Source organism: Periplaneta americana, chromosome 11 (assembly GCF_040183065.1).
Source record: "Periplaneta americana isolate PAMFEO1 chromosome 11, P.americana_PAMFEO1_priV1, whole genome shotgun sequence".
Taxonomy (NCBI): domain Eukaryota; kingdom Metazoa; phylum Arthropoda; class Insecta; order Blattodea; family Blattidae; genus Periplaneta; species Periplaneta americana.
Genome location: NC_091127.1, coordinates 145,338,479 through 145,347,344, shown reverse-complemented (window position 1 = coordinate 145,347,344; position 8,866 = coordinate 145,338,479).

The following is an 8,866-nucleotide window of genomic DNA, read 5'->3' as shown; positions in this document are numbered from 1 at the left end:
CAGGGAAGCAGATACCATGCGTTTGGATATATTTTCTGATTATTAACCTTGGTTACTCTTTTCCCTCCAATAGTCCCACTTATTTCTTTCATCCTCGTAAGAATAGATATTTCTTGGTGAATATGATTTTTGAATGACAAACAATAGTAGGAACTACTAGTACCTGGCTTTTTTTTTTTTTTCATAGTTCTGATCAATAGTTGTAGCACTTAAAAAGGATCGATAAGGTTCCTTGGCGAATGCCAATGATGGTAATTTTTCCTCTTACATTCCTGCAAGCATTTTACTTGATAAATTAAAGAGCCTTAGTTTTGGTATAATTTTGTTTCTTGGTACTGCTACCGGTACCCTATATTCTTGCTCAGTCTAATATAATAGATGTTAGAAATTTATTTTTTCAGTCGTTGACTTTACTACTTTATATATTTTGTTAGGTGTTAACCTTTACATAATAAGTTGTGTGATGTATGAACGTTTTCGTTGAGCATGTCAACATCATCAGATACAATTTGTCATTTTACAATATCAATACTGTCAGTATTATCTACACAATCTACACATACAATACATGTTTACTATCATATGAGGATAAAAACCTATTAAAAATTATATGAATTAGTTTTATAATGTTCAATTGTGGATACCCCAAATGTCAACAATTAAAATATACTTATATTATCATGGATATATTTTTTTTTCAAGTCATCACATGTGAACAATATTATGAACGATGTAATGATATGAGACTAAAAGTGAGATTAAAATATAAAAATGAGCTAACTCTATTCAATGCTTTACTATGCATGTGAGGATTTGCATAGTAAAGCATTGAATAGAGTTACTGGTAGCTCATTTTTATATTTTAATCTCACTTTTAGTCTCATATCATTACATCGTTCATAATATTGTTCACATGTGATGACTTGAAAAAAATATATATATCCATGCATAATATAAGTATATTTTAATTGTTGACATTTGGGGTATCCACAATTGAACATTATAAAACTAATTCATATAATTTTTAATAGGTTTTATCCTCATATGATAGTAAACATGTATTGTATGTGTAGATTGTGTAGATAATACTGACATATTGATATTGTAAAATGACAGATTGTATCTGATGATGTTGACATGCTCAACGAAAACGTTCATACATCACAAAACTTATTATGTAAAGGTTAACACCTAACAAAATATATAAAGTAGTAAAGTCAACGACTGAAAAAATAAATTTCTAACATATTCATGGACTTTTCTGAAAATTACGCAAAATGAATTGCAAAATAATATAATAGAGTTTTGGCACTCAGCAGAGCAGATATTCATGATCAGTATGGTTTATGCTTATGGATAAATGACAAATTTTGACAATTCTTAACTTTTCATAATTTTGATTATTTGCTCAAAGTTGAGATCATAGTTTGTTTTACATTTTACTTATCAAACAAAAAACGTGTAGGCTATTCTATTTCATTCAAGCCAAGTCCATCTTTGAAGAAAAATAATGGATTGTCTCTTCAAATTTCTTGTACCAACTCATCACATTATTGCATTACCATAGAAACATCTTAAGTTCCTTGGACTTTGATGCAATAAGTGACCAGAATGTTTAAGATAAGAATTGTGTCGCCATATTTTGCTTTAGGGAGGAAATCGAACACTTTAACTACAAGTATTACGATGTTATAGGTACAGTAAAGGATTATTGTTAGTATGGTTATGTGTTTATGTACTTAGTTGTTTGTTAAAATCATAATCCTAACATATGAGTACGGTACCAAACAATTTACAACAAATCATAATCTTAACTTTGATATTGAATTATACATTAAACATAAATAGAGTCCTGTATTTGGTTACCTAAAGCCTTCAAGTGTAGGTATATATGGCATATAGCTTGGCAGCACTCGACCCTACTATATGGTTCAATGCAAAAACAAAACAAAGTGAGCGCTTGGAGATCAGTGCTATAATAGAAAAATTCGGTAGCCAGCACTTCATTAGAGAAGAAGAAAATGTATTTTATCAGAAAGAAGGAAAAATTTTTCATTTGAAACACTTAAAATGTTTAGAATCATTCATCGTAATGTGTAGATACTTGGAAAGTATGCACTAATAATTTGTTTTATTTGAGGTTTTTTCATTTGTTAATTCCAACCTTTAATCACATCTGAAGTATCTTAATGCATTTTACTTATTGTAAAAATCAAGGGTAGACAAATTCTGGACAGCATGTAAGCCTAGCCATGGCGACTAAGAATTATTTTGTGATACCTGAATTGTTTATTGACACCAACATTTTTTAAGACTTCGATTTCTTTTATGTCATTATGACTAATGCATAATGTTAACAAAAGTGGTTGTAGGAATAAATTCGAATGTGCTTCTTAGATTAATATTGTTACATTTGTTGCGCATCTCTAGATATTGTCATTACATATCTTCAGTGGGGAGCACAGAGCGTCTCTGAGAGAATGTGTGTGCAGTGCATAGTTATTTAATATTGTTTAATATATTTCAGTAAATGTATCATCACAGCTCGAATGCTTTTCTCATTGCATGTATGGGCAAAATGTGATGGCTCCCGAAAATAAAGGAGATGGCTCCTGAAAATTGCTAGTTATGTATAACTGCGGTAAAAAATTATAAGTAATTGATTAACTAGCGGACTTACTCGTGTTAATTATGTAAGTCTGTGTGGTTACAGCTGTTTCGGTGCTTCATCACACCATCCTCAGAGCCTACTAGATCTCGGCAGAGAAGCTCGAGATGATGCCGAGATTTAATAGGCTCTGAGGATGGTGAGATGAAGCACCGAAACAGCTGTAAGCCGCACAGACTTATATAATTAACACGATTAAGTCCGCTAGTTAATCAGTTACTTATATTCAAGTGTTAAAAGTAGTGTACGCAAGAGTCAAAATGGATTATCAAAAAAATTATATCTTATTGCATATAAGGTGTCTTCATTATTATTATTATTATTATTATTATTATTATTATTATTATTATTATTATTATTATTTATTGAAGTGTGTAAGCGTGTTGTGTCAGTGAAGTGTGTGTCAGTGAAGTTTTATTGTTTATAGTGGTAGAGCAAAGTATTTGAACAGTGAAAATTTTTTTTAAGTGTTAGTGAAATCAGGATAGTATCAGTGAAATGTGTCCTAGTTCCAGTGCAGTGAGTGAGTTGACAGTGAAATGAGTGTAGTGCTGAAAGGTAGGTAGGCCTACTGGCGCTTGTATGAACATATAGGCCTACTCGTGGGTTTTAGTTCAAACTTACCCAGGTAGGGTTAAGATACAAATTAGATTTACGTTAAATGTTATTTTAAGTGATAGTTAGTATTATTTATTATTATTATTATTATTATTATTATTATTATTAATTGTGTTTATTATTAATTGTCATTATTAAGTATGAATAAATACATTATTATTGTTATTATTATTATTATTATTATTATTATTATTATTATTATTATTATTATTATTATTATTATTATTATTAAATTCAAGTGGTATTTTGTACATGAGGTACATGAGTACTATTGCTGTTGTACACTGACTTATAGATACGGGTACACGAAAACATAAAGAATTGGAGTGTGAGGTGAGAGACTGTAGTTTGAAGCTAATATGATCGAGAGATACCTAACTTGTATTCAAAGTAACCAAACGCAGGACTTTAAACACAAAATATCAGTTCTTCAATAATAATTCTATTTACACACTAAAAATATTCATTAATTTAAGTCCTTTATTGTTTCAAGTTTATACTAATGATCTAGTCTCAAGTCTCAATCATAATTTAGGGCCTAACTTATCCCAGATAGGCCTAATTTATTTGCAGATGATACAAGTGTGATTATGAACAGTAATCTCACTAGAGGTTTTGATTTATCTAGAGAATATCAAAACTCGAGTGGGATTTAATTGACTATTACACGATTAGAAGAAAGTAGGCCTATATAAAGATTAGAAGTAACAAAGTACTCCAATACAATAAAATATTAATTGGCTTACGAAAATGCAACTATCTTCAAATGTATTATTGTACCATCTCAACATTACGCTAGATGGCAGTAGTGTTTTATGATTATGATGTTATGATGATTACGTTTTCTTTTTACCGGTATCAGTTGTGCCAACTATGGAATCATCATTGAACTCTGAGGACTGTTACTAGTCAAGAAGGCTTTGTTGATTCAGTTTCATTTTTATTGAAACATTTGCATTCCATTTCAATCATTCGGATCCCAGTAATCAACGTCACTTGACAGATGAATCTTAGTATTAAACAATCTCTGATACGTGACTATCCATAATATCATACAGCAGAAGCTATAACAAACGTAACCTAAATAGTATAAACAAGTGTTAGAAAAGTTTTAATTAGGGATGATGAAATAAACAAGAAACGTTTTAATTAACGATGATGAAATAAAAATAAACATGAATAATTTTAAAAGAAACAATTATTGAAAGTACAATTTTCAAATTTGAATGTTTTAGTGATTGGTGGTTCAGTTGATGTTATATTGGACGTGTGCGTACTCGTTGATGTACATGGTGTATCCCTCAACTTATTCAGGATTTCCGAATGGTGCTCTTCATATATGACCAGTGATCTTTATTAATTCTTGTTCTTGAATGCCAATGCGAGTCATATTTGAAAGTGCTGTGCATCGACTGGAGTGGTTTGTAATTTTCTGTTTTTTTTTGACGTCCAGACCAGTGTAATTTTAAATGTTGGCAAACAAGAAACAAATGCTAGGGTAGTGATAAAATTAAACAAATGCTAGGGACGCGATAAAATTGTGCGATAAGCAGCCATGATTGGTTGAAAGAAGTCCTTTCGTACCATTTCATTGGTCGAAAGTAGTGTGACGTAGTAAAAGTGTTATAGTCGAAGTAAACAATAAATATGATGACTTTATGAATAATTCTAATACAGTGTTAAAGCTAATGAATGATTTGTTTGATGCACTAAATTTTGATAACACTGATGTAATCAAATTTATTATACATAAAACTGCTCAGATTTCTTCCAACACCGGTATTAGATTAACTTGGAATTGGATAATCATTTGAATTGGAAGACAAACGTAGAGTCTTTTCGACCTGCTTCAAGGTTACGTGATTATGCCGTTCACCCCTTCTGTACCTTTCATTCGACTCGCCCAAAATAAGTTGTGGTTATTTTCATGCGCTTTGCTATTGGCCAAGTTGATTTGTATCAGCTTCCATACAGGCCAGGTCGCTTCAACCGTGCGTGACTCTTTACTGTACGCAAGCCAGTTTACATGGATAAATATTAGTTGTCACCTGGCATATAAATTTTGTATAGCTTCTGAAATTTGTAGTTTTTCGTGTATACAGCTTATACATTTATTTCAGTGTACTATTTTATTCTCATTACTTGTCTTCTAATATAAGGACCAGTAACCACTGTTCTTTACGCTATTAAAAATAATAGGAATCAATAGTTTCATTATACTGAAACACAGTCTTGGTCAGTTTGACATAGTTCGAAGAAAATTCTTATAAACCCTCAGCAAAGAGTTATGCAGAAAGTATCTACTTGAAAGACAGCAACTTGCGAATCTGCCACGTCAACTGAAGAGAAATATTAGAGAAATGACTAGAACTGTAGAAGAAAGAAAACCACCTCCATCCGAAGAACAAGAGGATCCAGGGAGATGTCAGCTGTGCGATTGGAAAAGAAATCTTAAGTCCAAGAATAGGTGTAGTGCGTGTCGCCACTATTATATGTAAAGAACATCTGCAGTCAACATGCACTGTTTGTGCTAATCCTGAAGAACGTACTGGTAGTGGTGAAGATGTGTAATATGTGTAAGATATGTAAGATGTACGTTCTTTTCCACGTAGACACACAAGAATCCGGTTCCGGACAATTGGCCACAGAAAATTGGTAACTGGGACAATTGGCCACAGAATATTGGTAATAGGGACAATTCGCCACAAATAGACACTTTGCCACAGATAGGCTAAACAATTTGCCACACTGAGATACAAAGATAAATACCCGAATCAGATCACCTTCCACTGTTTCCTGAAGTTGGTCAAATGCTTCATGGACATCCTCTACTGGAACAAAAGCTAGCGAGACGAGTGAGTGGAACTGTGCCCTCAATTCTGAATTTTCTTCAAACATTATATTGCTGCACCAATCCTTAGGTCTGAAGCCGTCTCCAGAAATACTGGGCTAAGTGAAAAAGACAATCAGCTACCTAAACTCCGTCAAATTCACTTTTGATTACGTTTATAACAGTTAGTTCGTAATCAGTAGATATTAATCTTGGGTGTAATTGATTTTCAAAACGTCGCCCTACTTCTCGTTTCAATACTCGAAAGAGTGTTTCACACGCCTCCCTGGTTTTCCGTTCCATCAGCGTCATTGCTACAGGCATCCATTCCCTCTGTACATTGACATGCATAGTGTAAAGTTGCAGCATGATTGAAGGAGCGGACATAAAGGTCCCGTCCATTATCCAAAAATGGAACCGTAACAATTTATTTAAATGTGAATTAGTGGCAAATATGATAAGTTTCATCTTGTCCTCCGGTTCAAAATACAACAACCACCTTTCTCCTTGTACGGTCTTAGTGTATCTGCCGGCTATAACGTTCAGTTCTCAATATTCCTTGGTTCAGGTGGTAGGTGCAGCTTCCTGGCACGGCGCACAATTTTTTTAATAGATGGTTTCTTCGTTAGATTCACATTGACTTCGTTTGCAATACGCTGTAACTCATTTTGAATAATGACAGACGTTGATTCTCGGGAAGTCCCCGCCCTTGCCTTCATGTTCTCTACACATTCCTTTGCCTTAATCCTTCCCCAGTCTGCAGAATGATTCTTGTGTTCAGACGGTTCTTTGACGACACTGCTTCCATCTTCTGATAATGGGACTGTTGCATTACACCCGCCACGCCTGTCACAGCGCCAAACAACTCCATTCTTATTTTCTCTAAGTCTCGTGTACATGTAGCCAAGATATATTAATTTGTCAGAGCCTCTTTCTGATTTTGTGAAGCGAATTTCTTCCGCCATAGTTCCGAATTAGTTTACAGCTTCTGGATTTGTCTTGTGTTACCATAGAAATATAGTCTAAATTGTTGCGAATTTGAGTATTGCCTTGAATTTTAATGTGTGGCTATTTGTCTTTGATACGAATTTCAATTATGTGGCGAGTTGCCTCTGTGGCCAATTATCTGTGGCGAGTTGTCCCCAACCCACAAGAATCATATATACCTACAGTCTAGAGCTTATGTAGGTTTTGACCATCTTATTTGTTTGTTTGTTTCTTTTTTTTTTTTTTTTTTAGTTAATGAATTATTATTTCAAATTAACAATAATTGTAATGAATAGATTAACACTGAAATCATGTTTTTATAAGTTTTGATCAATAAACGTTAGAAAAAAATACCAATTTCGTGTCACAGTAGAGCATAATGCAACATTTGGCCATCTTATTTGTTTCTATTTTTAAGTTAATTGAATTAATTGTGCTGAATAATTTAACACTGAAAAAATGTTTTTGTAAGTTCTGACCAATAAACGTTAGTGTAAAATACTAATTGACCAATAAACATTAGTGAAAAATTCCAATTTCGTTTCATTTCCCGTGCACGGTCGATTACGTAACCTTTACGCGCGCGACCTCTCAAGGGTAAAGATTATTATCTTCTATTGTCGATATGGGTCTAAACACCGTTAAAATGGCATGCCGCACTTTACATACTTTCATTCTATAATGAAATACCGGTGTGATTAATGAAGTTAAAATTATTTTTGTTTTGAAGATAGCCCTGTGAATAACAGGTGGGCATAAAAGGGTGTATTGAAGACTGTAATATATGAATAGTAAATCATACGAAAAAGCTCCTAACAGAGGGTACATGAAGATTTGATTTATGTCTTGTATTAAAAGTATTAATGTTCTGATTAGGGTTGAACATACCTAGGCCTACCTTGACTTTTAACACAAAACATCATCAAGAAAAGAATGTACTCATAATGTCATAAGATGTTAAGATTTCTAAATTTTCGAAGAAAATAGCGAAGAGGAATGAGGAAAATGCCGAACTTTGTTCAAATTGGAGTGACATTTTTTAGTTTTTCTCTCATAAAATATTTAATATTCCTCACGGGTGTATTTCAGGTCTAGCGCCAAGGTACTTTTATGATTAGGGCCTAATCGTAAATTTTTGCATTTATCAATCAATCTTCTTAATGTATCCAGCTGTTTGCTGACAACATAAAGTCCACTATAGTCCACTGTAGTCTATTCAGTTGTTGTTTTTCACGAGAAATGAGGGGTATTTTGATCGGTGTTCATTATAGATACCTGTTGCTAGTAGCCAGAGGTGGGGTGTAGCTGTGTCTTCTGTAACTGGCACTGATGATTTTAATTTACTTCTTTTGTGGTTTTTTACTTCTTCAGTTGACGTGGCAGATTCTCAAGTTGCATTTATAAGAAGTCGTATTTATTAATATTTAAACAATTTCATAATGACGTCTACTACACAGAATTAACATTCTTGTATCTAGATTCGAAAGCATGTATTTGATTCTGAAATTCCATAAATATTCCTGCGGAAATGGTGATGATGATGATGATGATGATGATGATGATGATGATGGTGGTGGTGAAAACAGCTAATACTGGTATTAACGAAATCCCATATTCAGGAAACTTGTTTCTTTAGAAATACAACACTGCTATTCTTCCTAAAACTCTCTGGTACAGGCCAAGACGAAAATGAAATCTTGTGGCAGAGTAAAGCCTTGGTTTTTCTGAATCGACGCATGCGAGGTGCGAGGCCCGCCTCGCAC